Genomic DNA, 18,303 nt, shown 5'->3' on the forward strand with positions numbered 1-18,303 from the left:
AAATGGATATGTCTTACAAACCCACTTGCCAAAAAAACAAAAAACTCCCCTCCTACCATCCTCTCTCTACAGGCTTATCTCTAAACGGGGCCAAGACGAAACAACGTCCAACGTCGGCGTCGACGCCATCGTGCGATAAGCCTCAGTTAGTGGGTGTGTCTCGCAGGCTAATTAAGCGTTACACAGCCGATTGATAACGGAACAGATCATGGCAACAGTATATATAATATGTATATACACATACATAAGTAAATATCATGTACTCTATATATGCTCAGCTCAGATTGTTGCAACAAGCATACGTTGCGCCCGTGATTGAAGCATGGAGATTCAGTGACTTTGGAGTGTATCTGGCATTCGACGTCTAATTCGCACTCGCTCTCTTTGCCGGCAAATGCTTGCTTGATAAGATAGGTAACGGTACAATCGGCTACAACTCAGCTGTTGGGCCTGTGCATGCGCACAGTGTATGAGCGTTATAGCCTTAGACACGTGAAAACGTCGTGCATTGCGGACAAGCAACAAACTAACCTTCAGACCCCCCGCACCCCACCCCCCGTCGAGCACAAGCTATAGATAAAGATTGAAACTGGAAGTTGATGAAGTGCAGAAAATATACGATTCACGACAACAACAACAACAGCAACAACAACAACTTAATTATTAACTTTTAAAAGTCAAAGTCAACAAGCTTACGGAATTTTCGTTTTTTGGGGGCTCGTCTCAGTGGTGAAATAATGGGAACTACGCAGTGTGAGAGATATGTACATACATATGTACGTTGGGTTTTTGATGGGTACGCCACGGGCCTAGGGTCTGATAGCTCTGGCATTGATATAGAGCAGAGATGATTCAATGTCAAGTTGTGTTTTGTTGACAATGGAAAATTATGGAAACTTTGCTGTACAGCAAATGATGCACACAGACACCTGCATTTAGTATATGTACACAGAGAGTGTGGAAGAGCGAGAGAGAGTGAGAGCGAGCTATGCCGGAAGGCAATCAATGGGACAAAAGCGTTTGCTACAATAGCCGCAAAGCTAACAAGCAAAACGAAAACACACAGCAACAGAACACACTTAAATAATTGCTTCATCTATATTCTTCTTCTTCCACTCTTATGTTTTTTTAACGTACTTTTTGCCGGTTGCAGCCGGTTTGAACTCACGTTTTCAGCTCTTACATCATTTTCATTAAAAATTGCCAAAAAAAAAAAAAAAATGTATTGTGAAAAGCAACAAAGCTTAAAATCAATTAAGTCTAAGCCTTTGAGCTTTTAATTGAAGCTTTGTCGGCCTGTTAAACTGTGCTGTGACGAAAGCAAACACCTCAAGCAATGCTGATAAGAGCAAAAAAAGGCGAGAGAGGGCATCTAAACTCTTGAACTCTGTGTAACATACTCAACGAACACAAGCACACATGCACAGGCACACGCACAGGCTCATGCACTCACACACACACAAGTCCAAATCAAAGTCGAGTCAGTGTATCAATTGATCGCGTGATGTTAGTGCGTCTCTCTCGCTCACTTGCTCTCTCTTTGGCTGCACTGACACACACATGCACGTGTACAGACAAATGCACTCACGAAACACTGCAAACACTCAGCGGCACACTTTTCGACTGGTGAGCGACGAAGAGAGCGCGAGTGAAGAGAGAGGGGCAGATCGGAAGAGCGCGTCTAAATAAGATGAGGGTAAAGTGTAAATAGAAGCAACAACAATAATCACTTAGAAGTGCATTAGTAATGCAGTTAATGTCAATTGCTAATGGCAAATTGAATATGAAATAAATAAATAAACATATGTGTGTGTATATATGTATTTAGAAATATGACATAGCGACAGATAGATGAATGAAGTATTGTAGTTGATTCAACTAAATTAAAGCAACAATTTTATTGTGTAACAAACTGAGGCGAAACGCTCAGATACAAGGAGACGACACACACACACACGGTGTCACAGAGAAAGAGTGAAAGAGAGAGAAGAAGAACAAAAAGAAAAGAATATATACATATGTATAAAACAAATGAATTCTGCCTGACTGAAGCTGCGACGATGTTGTATTGCTCTCTCTGCCGATGCCGCTGGCTCTGCTACTGTCTCTGCCGCTGTCTCTGCCGCTGCTGTTGATTTCAATTGCAGAGCAATAACGGAGCAGCATCAACTCAACGTAAAATGTCAGTAATTGCTTTTGACGAACATTTTGTTTTTTTTTTTCGTATGCGTGTGTGTGTGTGTGTGTGTGAGAAATGCGTGCATGTGTGCGCGCACATAAAAGGCAATGTGTATTAAATTGAATGAAAATAAAAAGCAGTAGGCAAAAGAGGCAGCAACACACACATACAAACACACACGTATATGAATATGTAGGTATGTATTTAATAGAAGCTGAATTAACTAGACTATAAACAGCGTAGAGACCAGACGCAAATTTCGGCCCCCACACACACGCACACACCATTGCAAATTGTGTAATCAACATATATGTAGGTAGGCGTCTAAATGCAAAGACATGCACACATACACACACACATAGAGACAGTCTGTGTGTATGCGAGTCTATTGACAAGCCTATGCTAAATGCTAATTAAGCTGCAATTCAATTAAATTTCATCAACAAATTAACTCGCTCAGCATTTTTATGTAATTGCAAATGCAAAAGCAAATGCAGCTACGCTTCCTGCGCTGCCCCCACCCTCAGCCTAAACCAAAAACAAAACGAAATGCCAAATAGCCAAAATAAATAAAACAAACGCGAAACAAAATGAAACGCCGCCGCCACCGTGGACTCTACAGAGAGCGGGTTCTCGGTGCACGCAAAAGAGAGTGGGAGAGAGAGCAAAAGAACACAGAAACGGAGAGCGAGTGGGCAGCCAGCAGACAGATCGTGCGTTGCGTTGTGGGGGTCGCGCGTCGTCAACGTCAACGCCAGCGCCGGACTGAAACGCAGATTGCAATAAAAATTGTCATCGTTGTTGTTGTTGTTGTTGTTGCTGTTTTTGCGCTTGCAACTGCCGCTGCTGCAGCGCCGACCGCAGCAATGCATTTGCTTTGTAGGTTAGGTGCGCGAGTGTTGTGTAAAAGTTTTTTTTTGCAGACTTCTTTTCGTTAATTTTTTTGGGCGTAATCTTTTTGTAATTGTTTATTAATTAATATGCATTGCTTTACGACCTTCTCTTCGTGTGTTTGTTGTTGTTATGGTTTTTCGCTTTCGCTGCCGCGTGTAACAAACGTGCGCACTTGTTTTTTTTTTCTTTTTCTCTCTTTAAATTGAACAGAAATTATGAACATTTCCTTTATTTTTATTTATTTTTGATAATCTTTTTGACACACACACACATGTATATATACGAAAATATAATTGATGTATGTATATATATTTGTATGTGTGCTTGTGTTTTATTTTCATTCTTTTTGTCGTTGTCAAATTCACGCATAATAAAAAAAAGTTTATTTTTGTCAAAAATAAAAATATATAATTTGTTGTGTTCAACTAGTTTATATATAAACATATACACATTTCTATATGTATATGAATATATATACTTTATATATATTTTTATTATGCTTAATTACAGTTGTATTTGTTGTTTATTTTTACAGCCACAAATTACATTTTTTTATATAATTTTTTGTATACTTTAAACTATTTGGTTACCTTTTGCTTTTTAAAACATTTCTTTTTTTTTTATTGTAGAACTTTGTTAATTTCTAGTATTATTATTGCAATTATTGTAATTATTTGTTTAATTATTGAGAACGGAAATGCAATTGAGTTTTATTTACAGCGAAAGTTGAAAAATAGATGGCGTTTATTTGTTTTATTGCTTTTTTGACTTTTGTTGTTGAATTTCGGTTTTGTATTTATTTGCACAATTTGACGTTGTTAAACAATAAAAACAATATATTTGAACGTTTACTCTGTGCGTTTCTTTCGTTTTGGCCAAGTTCGCCGAGTCCAGTTATTTTAATTTTATTGTTATTATTCTTGCTTGTTTGCTTTTTTTCTTTTCTTTTGATTTTTTTTCCTTTTTTTCTTTTTTTCTTTTTTGTTGGTGAGAATTAAAGTTTAGAAGTGCAGACGGAAAAACTCAAGCGCCTGACTGCGCCGCTTGCTTGCACAGACGACAACGTACCAGAGACGAATAAGCGGAATGCCAGCGCAGCTGAAAGCTTGTAGCCGTCGCCGCTCTGCTGCTGCTGGCAGCGAAAGAGCACAGCGTCGCGCTGCTGTTCTAAGTGCGAGCGCAAAACAACAACAAGGCACTCAAAAGAGCGCAGCGCCGGCGCACTGCCATTGAGTGCTTTCACGCTGACTAGTTTCACTCATTGCGTGCGGGCAATTGAGCGCAAAACCAACGCCATTTACGTTCATTTTTTTCCGTTTCTGTTTCGTTTGATTAGGATTTTTGTTGCTATTTATTATTATTTTTTTTTTTTGCAAATGCTTAAACACTCAGCGCTCTCGCGCTCTCTCACACTCGCTCACTCTCCCACTCGTTTATTATTGTTTGCATGTCAAACAAACGCTGCTTCTGTTGCGGTTCTTGTTGTGTGTATTGTTGTTGTTGTTGTTGGCGTTGGTGCTGCTGCTGCTGCTGCTGCTGTAGATGCTGCCGTTGGCTTGGCTTGCCTGGCTTGCAATTTCGCATGCGGCTGCTCAATTTGCATGGCTCAGCAATTGAGAGTTTTACGCTAATTGTTCGCTGTTTTTGGACAAACCTGACGACGATAAGGCTGACTGACCGACTAAATAAAACGCAAACACAAACACCCACACACACACACATGCACACAGACGCGCGCGCATACTCAACTTTTTTTTTTGCCTAATCTAACTGTAAACCTGAACTATGCAACGTGCTGATAACATGATAAGACGTCCAAATAGCAATTAACATGTTTTATTATTATTATTTTTTTTTATTCATTTGTTTTTCCTTTCAAATACAAAGTGGCAACGCCAAAAATTATGCCACAAAAACAGCTCATGAAACCATTTGAAATTTACACAAAAAACACATAAATACAAACATTTACAACCAACTTACACAATTTACCGTTAATATTGATACGTGCGTGAGTCGATACAGCTGTGAGTGTGTGTGTGTGTGTGAGAGAGAGAGCGAGAGAGTGAGAGATTCCCGAAGCTGTGGCCTTTTTCTAAACAGACATTCGCTAATTTCGTCATAAAACTAAAGCCATTGCGTGTTGGCCCTTAAAAGCGTTATACAAACACAAGCACAAGCACAAGCACACACTCGTGCACACACATACACACGCATAGCGTCAGCCAACACCCCAGCAGTAAAGTTGTGCGTGCGAAACGCACAGAGTTTCAACACTTTTTCGCATGCGGCGCGAATTAATTGAGTTTGGCGTTGTTAAAGCGAGTTTTATTTTAAGTAAAACATTCACTACGAGCACTAATTTGATTAAATACTAAATGTTTTCATTAACATTCGATATTCCATAGAAATTTGTATTTCACACATTTCGCTATTCATTCAGTAAATCGAATTCATGTTGTGATTTTTGCTTATGTCAGACAAATCCATTCATTCATTGGAGCAGATCGGGAAATGTTTTCGGCTCTGGGGCCTACAGCTGAATAGGTCACGTGTGAGAGGGCGGGACGGCAAGGACAGCGAAAGAGAGGATGAGAGAGGTAGAAAGAGAGAGAAAGGGAAAGGCATGAGAACCATTTAAGGGCATTTTATGGGCTGCCTTGAAAATGTAATAAACAGGCGAATGTGTGCGTGAGTATCTGTGTATCCACGTATTTGTATCTAAATAGCTGTATATATGTATATGTATCTGTATCTATATATCGAGTATTTGTATCTAAACTATCAACTGGTTATGTAAGTATCTTACCAACATGTATCTGAGTATTTGTATCTATAACTGAGTGTTTGAGTGGCTGTCGAAGGCTTGAGTATCTCCGTATCTTGACTGATTGTATCTGAGCCTGTGTTTGTATCTGAGTACAGGTCTCTTCAACAGATTATTTGAGTGCGTATGAGTACCTACGACTCGAGTATTTGTTTGTAAATTGTTGAATAAGTATTTGAGAAGTATCTGTAAATCTCGACTGATTGTATCTATATCTGATTGCTTGACATACGAAAGTATCTATGTCTCTTGACTAATTGTGTTTGCCTATGAATATCTTTGTATCCAGCTACTTAATATCTCTATCTGGATCTACATCCGTATCTTTATCGAGTTTCTGTGTCTTGACTATCTGTATCGAGCATCTATATCCGTACTTTTAACTCTATCCATATTTGAGTATGATTTAGTGCGAGTATTTCCATCTAAATCTTCCTGCCTGTGCCTGTGTCTCGAATCTACTAGATGTATCTAGGCAGCTCTGTGAGGCATGAAAACAAACTCACACACACACACACACACCTTCACACGCATATATAGTATATGTAAATATGTGTGCGCACTTTTCCCACTCGACTGCAATTTCGTCAGCCCACTAAATTTACGTAATGCTGATGAAAATTTTATGGTCCTGTGTGAAAATGGGTTTGCAGAGTTAGTAAAAAAAATTCTTACATTGGCTGTAGGCAAATAAAACAGGGAAGCTCCTTTAAGCTCTTGCATTATAACTATTACATAGGTCAAGTATATTAATATATGGAATATAGTGAGATTTTTGTTATAGCAATAGATTTCCATAAAAAAAAAAACTGCAAATTCTCAATTCTTGCTGCAGATCAAGTGTATATGACTTTATATATGGTATATATAGTATATCTATTTGCATAATTTGAAAACCCAGATATATCTTTTGCTATGTAGAGCACATTTGCTGACACACACACACACACACACACACAATTAATCCATTTGTTTCATATTTTTCTTTGCAACAAATGAAAACGAGAATGTAAGAAACCAAAAAGAAAATAAAAATAAAATAAAATATATAAATAAATAAACAAATGGAAGCAAAACTCAAATAAATTTGAAATGTTTATGCAGTTTCCACGGACGGAGACAAAAATAAATTCAATTCAATATAAAAATGCTGCAAACACACACAAACATATTTCAACCAATTCACAAATTTATGGAACAAACAAAAAAGAAACAAAAGTGAAAGAAGAGTGAAAGAAAAAATTTTAAATAAAAATATAAACTCATTTTCTGAAAACTCAAATGATTGAGCTGCATTTGGACTAGATATATGTATGTATAAAATTCATCTATAGACATACGATATGATATATATGTATATTTATAAAAATATATAAACACTAAGCAAATGTGGCTCAAACACGTTTATTAACTTGCGCCGCAGATTGATACAATTCTCAAGTGTTAAAAATAAATCCAAACTGTGCCGGCAAATCGAAAAGAATACAAGATTTGCAACATCTGCTGGAATTTTCATGAAGCAGACAAATCATTTTCTTTTTGCATGCTCACTGGAAATAGTGAAAGAGGGTGTATTGTTTTGGGGGGTATATATGTAGCAGGTTGAGATGAGTCTATGTGGGTATATAAGCTCTTGATCGGGATAACCAGCAGATCTATAGATTCCTGATCGGGAGAACATGCTGAATTGATGAGTCTATGTAAACTCTTGAATGGGCGAAGCAGAAGATCTATAGATTCTTGATCGGGAGAACACACTGAATTGATATTGTCCATGCTGTCCGTCCGTCCGGCTGGTCCGTTTTTATGATAATTTGTTGAACTGAACTTCTTTAAGTACTAAAATATCTACAGATAACAAAATATACATATATACCATTTACCATACATATACCATATATACACATATGGCATACAGCAAAAATTAATAATATCAATTCAACAATTGAACTTATTTTTTTACTATCAACAAATATTTGTTATGGATTTATGATTACTAGGAGACCGTTCGACCTAGAGATATAAAATTCAATGAGTCAGCTGCTATGAAGCATATATAAATTTGGACTTATTTGACTTTCTACACACACATTTCGATAACATATTTATGATCTTTAAATTTCACCGAGTTTATGTATCCAAGTTAATGTGGTTGAGTTCTAGGAAGTACAGAGAGCCTAGGGGCAGTTGAGAAGAAAATCTGCACAGGACCTGTGTATGTAAGTGTGTGTGCATAGTTCCTCAGTAAATATATTAACTATCCCTGTACAAGGCATCCCCTAGTCGATCATTGCCTATTAGAACTCGCCTTGCTTTTCTACCCCATCTGAAATTTTTGCATCTTTCAGTTTATTTTTGGCCACTGCAACACAAGAAGCAACAGCAGCAACTCACTTAGCACCATTTACAAGAATATATATAGATATGGCATATACATATATAATATATAAATCCGATCCAGCAGACAATGTAAATCAACTGTCCGACTTCAATCAGCTTAAAAGCAAACCAGAGACAGTTTCACTGAAATTCCGCTAAAGAAAAATATGAGAAATATTAAAAATAAATCAACAATGTTGATAAAGCAATCTATAAGCGGGCACACAAACACATACAAATGTGTCTGTGTGTGTGTGTGTGTGTATTTGTGTGCTTTTGAAATTATCATACCTCATATTGCAGCCCTCAATTGTAGACTCCCTCCCAGCTTTTATGCCTAATCATGCAACGTCAGCGACGAGCCCCCAAAAATACAACAAGCTGAACACTCAGTCAATCAATCAATCAGTCAATCAGTCAAGCAGTTGATTAAGAGTGATTCGTAATACGATTCAAAGTCAACATGAGGCGTTGACAAATGTTAAATATGACGAAACGAGAGAAGCATATAAGAGAAATATTTTAAAAGACATTTTTTTTTTTTACCAGAAAAATAGATAAATGGAAAAAGTATTTTATTTACAAATACAATAACTGTATGTTTTCTAATACAATTTATCTCATGCCCCATATACATATGCATTATAATAAATAATGTCTCACATCTTTGTTGGGTTAGTTGAGTAGTTATAGAAAAACTAGAAAGTTTATTTTAATTGTGAAAACAGAAATCATATATATGTATGTATATGTATTTACTACAATGATAGATAAGATCAAAGATAGTATGATCCAAAAATAGTAGTTATTGGGGCAATGGAGAGTATGAAACAATTATAAGGCGAACTTTCATATAGAGATATTTTTGGGTATTCCTATATCGCTCTCAATCTATCTATTTACTATTTTATACTTATCTCTCTAAATTTCTCTCTCTCTCTCTCTCTCTCTATCACCTTTTCTGGCTCTCTCTTTCTCTACGCTGCAGTCGTTATCGCTCTCTTATCTGTGTCGGTCTTGCTTGCACCTCCTCTGACTTGCTCTATCTCTCTCACTCTCTCTCTCTCTCATTCAAGGTCTGTAAATATGTCTCACTCTTTCTATATTTCACTTTCTCTCTCTCTCTCTCTTACTGTCTCTCCTTCGAAGTATCTCTATCTAATTCTCGGTTGTATTCTCATTCTCTGACTCATTCTTTGTCTCATTCTCTGTCTCATTATCTCTTTCTCCATATCTCTCTGTCTTTTTCTCTAACGATCTCCCTGTACATTTCTCTATACTCTCTTCTCTGACTCTCACAATCTGTTTCTATCCCTCATTTTCTTTCTTTCTCTTTTTTCTAAAAAGCTTAGCAAAAAGAAATTATTATCTTTTGGAGTTAAATCAACTTTTGGGGAAGCAAAAATCAACAAATAGAGAGATGAGGTGGATAGAGTTCCAAAAGCCGCTACCTAATGAATCGACGACTTTGTTGTACAAAACCAGTGAATCGCTCAAAGTATTATATATACGAAATATCTCACTACACAAAAATAAAAGAGAGCTGCATTGTAGATTGTGCAATTGAATTGAGCATATGAAAGGGGGGCCCGGCACATCGGTATTGCCCACTCAAAAGACACGCGACAAAGTTGATCTGACTTACATTGCTCGATTGCATTTCGATTATATGTAGAATCGCAATCTTTTCTGATCTCGCGCCTTATATGGTTCGCTATTGCCATAGAAAGGGAAGCCCACACATGGCTCAGTGCATTGAAGATGGGGAGGGGGAAGGGAAATTCGGGGAACAGACAGACAACAATTTGCGCAGTTGCGCATTCGACTCAATATCCGCTTTGAGTTGCACTCGAGTCAATATCCGATTTGAGTTGCATTCGAATCGAACGCTGCAGCAATATTTCACAAGTTCCGCTCACAATTGCCGTTATTCGCTTGTTGTTGTAATCTTGCGAATAATATGTGAAATGTATGCGTTGATTCATTGGGGGCAGACGTTGTTAAAATCACGTCACCAAATAAATGCCAAGCCTCACACACACACACACACACGCACGCATATTGAACCGTAGCCGCAGAGACACCTGGCAACAAGGGGTGAGCGTTTGGCTAGTTGTAAGACGAAATTCCCCACTAAAAAGCTAACGACGACGCCAGCGTCGCTGCTTTGGACTACGTGCGTGCCGACCAGACCTACCAAAGCTGCAACTCACATTAAGAGCTGCAACACACGCTGCCGCCACAGAAAACGCAGAGCAACAGCATACAAAGCACTCAAAGAGAGTGCACAAAAACAGAGAGAGAGTGTGTGAGAGCGAGCGAGAGAGAAACAGAGAGAGAGCGCCACATGTTTTAAGCTCTTAGCACGCCAGACTTTCGATCAGATGATCGACTGCCAGACCTGAATGCCCAAAATGTATGCCGGCCGGCAAGTCGATGCCGATGCCGCTGCCGTCGTCACTGTCGCTGCTCTGCCGCTGTCGCAGCTGCTGGAACTGGTTTTACTTCGCAAAAAAAAAAAGCAGAGGCACAGCAAAAAAGAGTACGAAAAGTGATTTGGCAATATACAAAAGACAACGCACAGCTGTACCTATGCAAGTGTGCGTGTGCGTGTGTGTGCATGTTTTTACTATGTGTGCGAGTGCGTGTGCAAAATACGATAGGCCAAACAAAGAAAGACGCAGAGCAGACGCTTAAAATTGCAGAACATATGTAAATGTGTAAGCAAAGCCTATTCACTCACAAATACCCTGTAAACGTAGTAGATCATATATTACAAACAACATGTAAGCCTCAATTGTAATTTTAAAGTAGTGCACAATTAATTAATTTATATTTAATTGAGCTACAATAATGCGAAATTAATGAGCCGTTACTAATGCACTGATTCGCCCATACCACATGCGCTGTGTGCTTGTGTGTAGGGTATGCTCAAAGCGACGCTCGAAAAATCAAGTTTCTCAAGACAAACGGCAAACAAAAACAGAGGCAAAAAGAATAACAACAACAACACTGATGATGAGATATTGGGTCTCATATAACAGGCAGAGCAGCAGGCGTTGTTGCTGTTGTTGTTGGTATTTGCGATATGTATATGCATGTATGTGTGTCAATCGGCAAGGGCCAACAGGCAAGCAAGCGGGTATAACGGGTGAAACGGGTGTTTGCATATAATCTATACGATTTCTGGTACGCTTCCGCAGCTACTGTTTGCTTATTTGTGCGTGTGTGTGTATATTTTTATATAAAAGTGTTTATATGGGTGTGTGTGTGTGTGTTTCTTATTCCAGCCACTCAGGCAGGACTTGAACCACTTATTTGCGTTTAGATATTGTATCTCAACATGAGCATAACACTTAATTTGACGCCTCGCAATGATAAATGATCGGAACAGGCAAAGGCTCGAATAACACGAACGAACAGGTGAATCGCCGTCTATCCGACTCGTTTTGCCTGTTATGATGCGATTGATGTCAAGCGCAGCATAATGAAAGTTGATTGATTGATTGATTGATGATGGACTAACAAATTGTTGGCAATTCGCGAATGAAATCGAATGCTATTCAATGACAAAAACAAAAGTCACACGAGCTTTGACAATTTAGAAACTGATTGATATAACAGTTGATTGATACAGTCGCAGGGAAGTTAAGAGCTTTATGCGAATGGTCCAATCAATTGAATTTCATAAAGTAAATAAATCGATTTTTAAGAGACTGTCTAATATATTTACCCACAAATATTTCCATTCAGATTTTTAAATATTTATTTTATTTGGCATCTTATTTGAAGCGGGGCAACTTCATAAACAGCTACAGAAATTAATGAACCAACAACTAAGTCAGCTCAAATGTATCTGGTATCTAGTATCTGTATCTGTATCTTCGTCTTTTGCCCAGCATCTTCAATGGCCCCCCCTCAACTGTAACTGTGTTGACATTTCGCTCAAAGCAATAAAAGCCCACAAAAGCCAAAGGCAAACAGGAGTCGAGCACTGCTCAGAAATCATGATGATGTTGATGATAGCGATTAATTTACGACCACCACAAGCACACACACACACACACACAATCAAAATGCTCCGATAGTTTGCACTATGTGCATAGAGAAATGTATCTGAAAACGGGCATGAAAAAGGGAAATGGGAGTAGCGAGCAAATGTTTGAGCAAATCTGTTGACAAGAGTGAAAACAAAGCCAAAACAAGCAGAAAGTGTTCAAACTGATTGGAATGCCATGCAAATACCCTGTAAATGCCAAGAATGTGGATATACACTGAGATATAATTAAAAGAGATATAATGATTGTTATATATATTATCGGATTAGAGAGTAGACGAAGCCAAGTATATATAATATATTGTAATATATACAACAAACATAAATAGTTGAAAGTAAGATATTATGATAGGCATATATCAGATCAAAGAGAAGCATATGATTTAATATAATAGAAGAAACAGTAATGTACTTCAAAGAATATAAACTAATGGATAGGAAACAGATGGAGGCGAAAAAGCAATGTTATGATATAAAATACTGGTATATAGTGGTTTATATATAAGTAGCATATAACGCATGTAAGGTACTCAACAACAGAATCATCCATTATCAGTGTGAATCACTTTTTAATATACAAAATATACTGAAAAGTCTGAAGTTTGCTTCAGATTAGAAATAATTTCGAGGAAATTAAAAAGCAGTTATAAGTGACTATATCAGAGATATTCAAAGTAAGATTTTGACTCATTAGCAGTTATATGTTGTACAATTGAAGCGTGTATGCCTAGCAAATTCCATTTACAGTATTTGCAGGGTATCGTGATATAACATAATACATATTAAAGAAATTGAATCTAGTATCTATCTCTAGTATCAAATGAGAGTAAATCAATTAAGCTGAAACCTTAAAGTCTTTGCCTGCATTTAGATATACTAACTATGACTTATGGTATATATACTATATATATAGTATACCATTTACGCATCTGTTTACACAGTATGCATGTGAAGTCATGCTAGCCGGAAGATAAATATATGTATACTCCATATGGATTTCAATAATTACAATGAGAATACGTAATTCATTTTTCTAGCCGAAAAATTGGCTTTATTATTTTTGTTTTCGTTCAAACTACAACAAATTAGTAACATAATGAAACGCTTAATTAAAATAACAAGCTTGTCCACGACAACAACAGCAACAACAACAATAAAAGCTGACAGCTGACACGCAACAACAACAACAACAATTACAAAAGTCGCTTCAATTTTAGAATAAAAAATTTGTCGAGTTCGTGTTATGATTGATGATGTCGCTAATGTCTCGCTGCGAAGTACTCACAAATATTATTAATAATAATAATAAAAATAATAAAAACAAAAATTGTTTAGTCGCAAATGTCGGAAAATGTAACGAAACGCAGGAAATTAACATCATCATTGCGGCCAAAAAAAAAAAAGTCCAAGTCAAATTCCGAATGTAAAGCAACAAAGTCATCAAACGAAATGAAACAGTCAGTTAGTTACACTGCGAGAAATTAGCGTAACGCGCATAATACTTGTTATGGAAGGGTTTTAAGAAACAAGGAAATTATTAGGCAGGGAAAATATATTTTAAGTCTTGTCAGATAATGAAAAGTTTTATGTATATAATAATTTTATTAATTTTATAATTATTAATTTTATAATATAATAATTTATTTATTTTTCGCTTTATATATCGAACTTTGTTTAGAATGGCATGGCCTTTAGATGATCTCTCTTTCTGTCTCTGACTGTCTCGTCTCTTTAATCTTCTTTATGTCTTTCTTCTCCTCTTTTTCATTCTTGCTTCTTGGTTCTGCTTCTTTTTCACTGACTATTTATTGTTTCCAATTCACTCTCTAGCTTTTTGTCGCTCCTCTTCACCCTCTCTTCCACTGCCTCTCCACGGTTCCGTCTATATTCTAACTCTCGCTATTGTCCCATAGAAACTTTAGCTTAAAATCTCTAAGATTTCAATTTAAAAGCCGAAGAAAGTAAGATAACGCGTAAGAATATTAAAAAGTTAATCTGTTCATCCGTCAATTCTTATGAATACTTAATTTCAACCATAAAATATTCACAGTGTATTTGGTGTTGGATTGTCCGAGTGTTTTCCGTTTATGGCATTCCCATTCACTTCACTTCACTTCCAATGTGAATTAATATAATATTTGTGCTGTTTGCAGAAGCCAAAGGCAACAACAGTAGAAACAATAATACTGCAAGCCAGCCCCAGTCACAATAGAGCTGATATAATGACCCGGCGGCACGCAATGGCCAAAAACCAAGGCAGAAGCAGCCGAATGTTGCCTTCTGTTTGGCTCATCGGTCGGAAATGGGGTGTGGCACAAGCAGCTGGCGGCTCGAATTGGCTAGCTCCAATGACTTATCATGGTAGCCATCTATCTATTGGGTAAGCGACAGACAGAAAGACGGACAGGCAAGCCGCGAGGGCTTCAACAATTTTTCTTAGCCTACTTATTGGCGTATTGACACGCAATTTGAGCATCTTTGGCACAGACATAAACATTTAATGCGCTCGAATAAATAACAAGTGAAGCCAATCAAGTGCTCAGCTGATCGACTAGCAGATACGCTGTAAAAGCAAAGAGCAGGCGTGAGAAGGCGATGGGACTTTGACTTTAATACTCAGAGAAGGAGAGAGAAAGAGAGAGAGAGATAGAAAGAAAGAGAGAGACAGAGAGAGAGAGAGAGAGAGAGAGAGAGAGAGAGCAAGAGGGCAATATGAAGAAGAGGTGGAACAATTTCTGCTTTTCTTGAAAGCTTTAGTCCATTTTCCTTGCGTATGAAGACAATGAATATTACTGAACTTTTATGTTTAAAGGACTTTTAAAGATAGAACACTTACAAAAGCACATTAGGCTACAAAACCGTAACGTTGATAACTTTTAAAGATAGTTAATACAGTCACAAAATCACTAAAGCTCATCAAAGCTTTACCACAATCTATAAAGCTGAAGACATTAATTTGGCATCAATAAAATCAAGCTTATTATATTCTCATTATTTTTGTGCTAGGATTAAGAGTCCTAAGAGTATCGATCCAAGATTTCACTAAAAGCTAAAATCTCTTAATATCTTCTTCTTATCTAGAAGTCTTTTCAATTCTTTCGAAATAGATATTTACTCAACTCATACAAGATAACATTTGCTTACTTTGAGTACAAAATCTTGGATTCTTATAATATCAGAAAAGCTTTAGCTTACGCTCAGTAAGGATTTAATTCTCATAGACAGAAATGAACTATGGAACTAGGCTATCAAACTAGCTTGTTGTGTTTTAAGTCTAAATTCTGCTATAATCTATTTAGTGTCTATATAGCTTCAATAAAACATGTTCAATAATTTTCATATAAATCAACTAAAATATATTTCAAGCCAACTGCAAAATTGAATTTTTTCACAATGCATGCCCATTATTTGCTACTGGGTATCAAATATACGACCCATGGGCAATACAATTGCCCTTTTAATAGCTCTGCCCATAAAGCCAGAGACAGGCTCGTGCGCTTTGTTGTACTCGAGGCTCACGCACGTGTGTAAAAAATATAAAGAGGCACAGAAACAGAAAATGAATGCTAAAGCCTTTTTGATTTATGTCGCCGTAGGCAAAAGCCGAAAAAAAAAATAAAATATCTAGTGCGCCGTAATATTAATAAATTGAATAGATAACAAGGTCAAAGCTAGGCAAAGAGCTTTAAAAGCCGGAACGAAATGAGTTCAGGAGTTAGACAAAGAGCTGCTGCTCACTGATGTCCTGCGAATGCCTCACATCCTGCAAATGACAAGCGACATGTGGCTGTCCACTCACTTATTGTTGGTCGATTTGATTTTGGCCAAGTCCATCAAGCACATGTGCGCCTCCATCAGAGTGCGGTCCTCAAGGAAATGCCTGTCCCAAAGATCAAACTGTCTTCCCACTTTGCCTCTCTCTCTCTCTCTCTCTCCCTCTCACTCGCCCTTTTTTTTCTCTGTGTCCATTTCCAAATCAAATAACGCCCACACCCAGCATATAAAAGTAGACCACGTGCTCATCTCGTTATTCGGTCTGCATGTGACTTCATGTCACAAATTATGAGCATCTTTTGCTAGTTTTGTGTTCTTTTTTGTTTTGTTTTGTTTTCGTTTTTATTTTTATTTTCGGACTACTGGAAAATTTTCGTGTCACGCGCAACTGATTCCTCCCATATAGCTATAGCTACTTACATACATCACTTTGCTTTCGGTTTCATCATCCGCACAGCAATAAAATCAATCTGCATACACACATTGACAAAATTCATGTGACTTAAATAACAAATAGTTGACGTGTGCCAGTGTCTGCACGACTTGGTAAATACCCTACAATTAGTTGAAGATGAAACTTGTACTCTTTGATGTACAGTTTGGAAAAGTTCTAGGAATATATTTAGGGCTAAAGATAAGCCCAGATCAGATTAGTCTTTATATATAATTTCAAAAAAGTTAAATTATTGATATTAAATTGCTATCGATATATTAAATTATCGATATATTATTGTAAAATATTTTTACTAACGAAAAAGCTGTTGCCATCTAAACAGATAATATTATTTAATAGCCAAAAGATAGTTGTAATCGCAATAAAAGTTATCGATAACAATATAAAGTTACAGTAATGAAAAATATATTCCATTAACTAATTAATAAAGTATGAATGAAAAATATATATAGTACAGAGTATAGATTTACACATATAAGAAACGATAACTAAATCTATCAGCAACAGTGTTATCGATATTATCGAATAACAAGCATTAACTAATCTTCACCTTTCGTTTTCTCTACTTCCCCATTTTTAGATAAATCATCCTTCATAATTTCCACTTATATCGACTCAATAATATTCAATAGGTCTTAGAAAACCATTCGAAAGGAATTATAGCCCATTCAGCGCTTTATAGGGTAGCGGTAATAAATTTCAAATAAACCACATACGAAATTCGTTTAATTTTTCAAGCTTTTCGGCTTTATGTAAACAAGTTTTATTGAATTGCGCGAAAAAAAAAGAAAGCCGACTAGGAAAATAATAAAGAATTTCCTAGTTGGGTTAGCGAAGTGGACTACAGTCAGTCTGTATATTATATATATTGTCTATGTAGACAAACAATTACTAAGAACTAAATATATGCGAATGAATCTTTTTGTCACATGTTGCAGGCAAGACAAACGTGAAAATGTGAGGCAGACAAAATGGGAAATGGAAAAGTGGAAAAACAGAAAATGGAAAGGGAACAACAACAAACGAGATTTATGTTCAGAATTTTTTATATGAACAGCGCTTTTTTTGTCGCCCGATGCTAAGTGCCAAATTATCATTAATAAAAATAGCTAAATCGTGCGGAATTTGTTTATATTTTATTTTCCACACTCGCTCAAGGCACGAAAAGCGAGTATGTTGGTTTTAGGCAAGCTGCAATTTGGTATAATCTCTATTGAAGCTAACGATGGGAAATATTTTGCTTATATATTGAAGGTAATGTACAGATATTTAATAAATATAATTGACTTTTTTAATGGAGATATGATATTATTTTTATAAGGAATATATATAGAAACTCCTCAGATAAATATATCTTTGAAATATTGAAAATATTCTAACAAAATATATACAGAATTAAATATTTCAATAGCTCGAACGAGTATTATCCAGTCGGTTGCACTCTATGGCAATATTCTTCCCTGGTTTTACTTTCGTTTTGTAAATTCGCTTAGAAAAGCAAATAATTTATATATATATATTTTTATTATTATGATAAATATTTTTTGCTGCTCTTGAACAGTTGCTAAAGCCTTGGCATTGCTCCAGCTCACGTAGTCCGGACAGTCCGATCCGTCTGTCCTTCAGTCAGTGGCAGACCCTAAGCTATTTGTAAGTTTAAAATGAAAAGAGCCACAAAAAAAATTTTGCTTGCTCTTTACACAGTAAATGTTTTTTTTCCTAATTGGCTTGGGTTAAGT

The 18,303-nt window shown here is 36.6% G+C and overlaps 1 protein-coding gene across 2 annotated transcripts in view; it reads right to left on the bottom strand.

The window, feature by feature from the left end:
- Positions 1 to 18,303, bottom strand: part of sima (HIF-1 transcription factor component sima) — a 109,579-nt gene that overhangs the window by 26,758 nt on the left and 64,518 nt on the right. The window lies entirely within an intron of this gene.

This window comes from Drosophila navojoa, chromosome 2 (genome assembly GCF_054131105.1).
Source record: "Drosophila navojoa isolate 15081-1374.11 chromosome 2, UAZ_NAV_1.0, whole genome shotgun sequence".
NCBI lineage: Eukaryota > Metazoa > Arthropoda > Insecta > Diptera > Drosophilidae > Drosophila > Drosophila navojoa.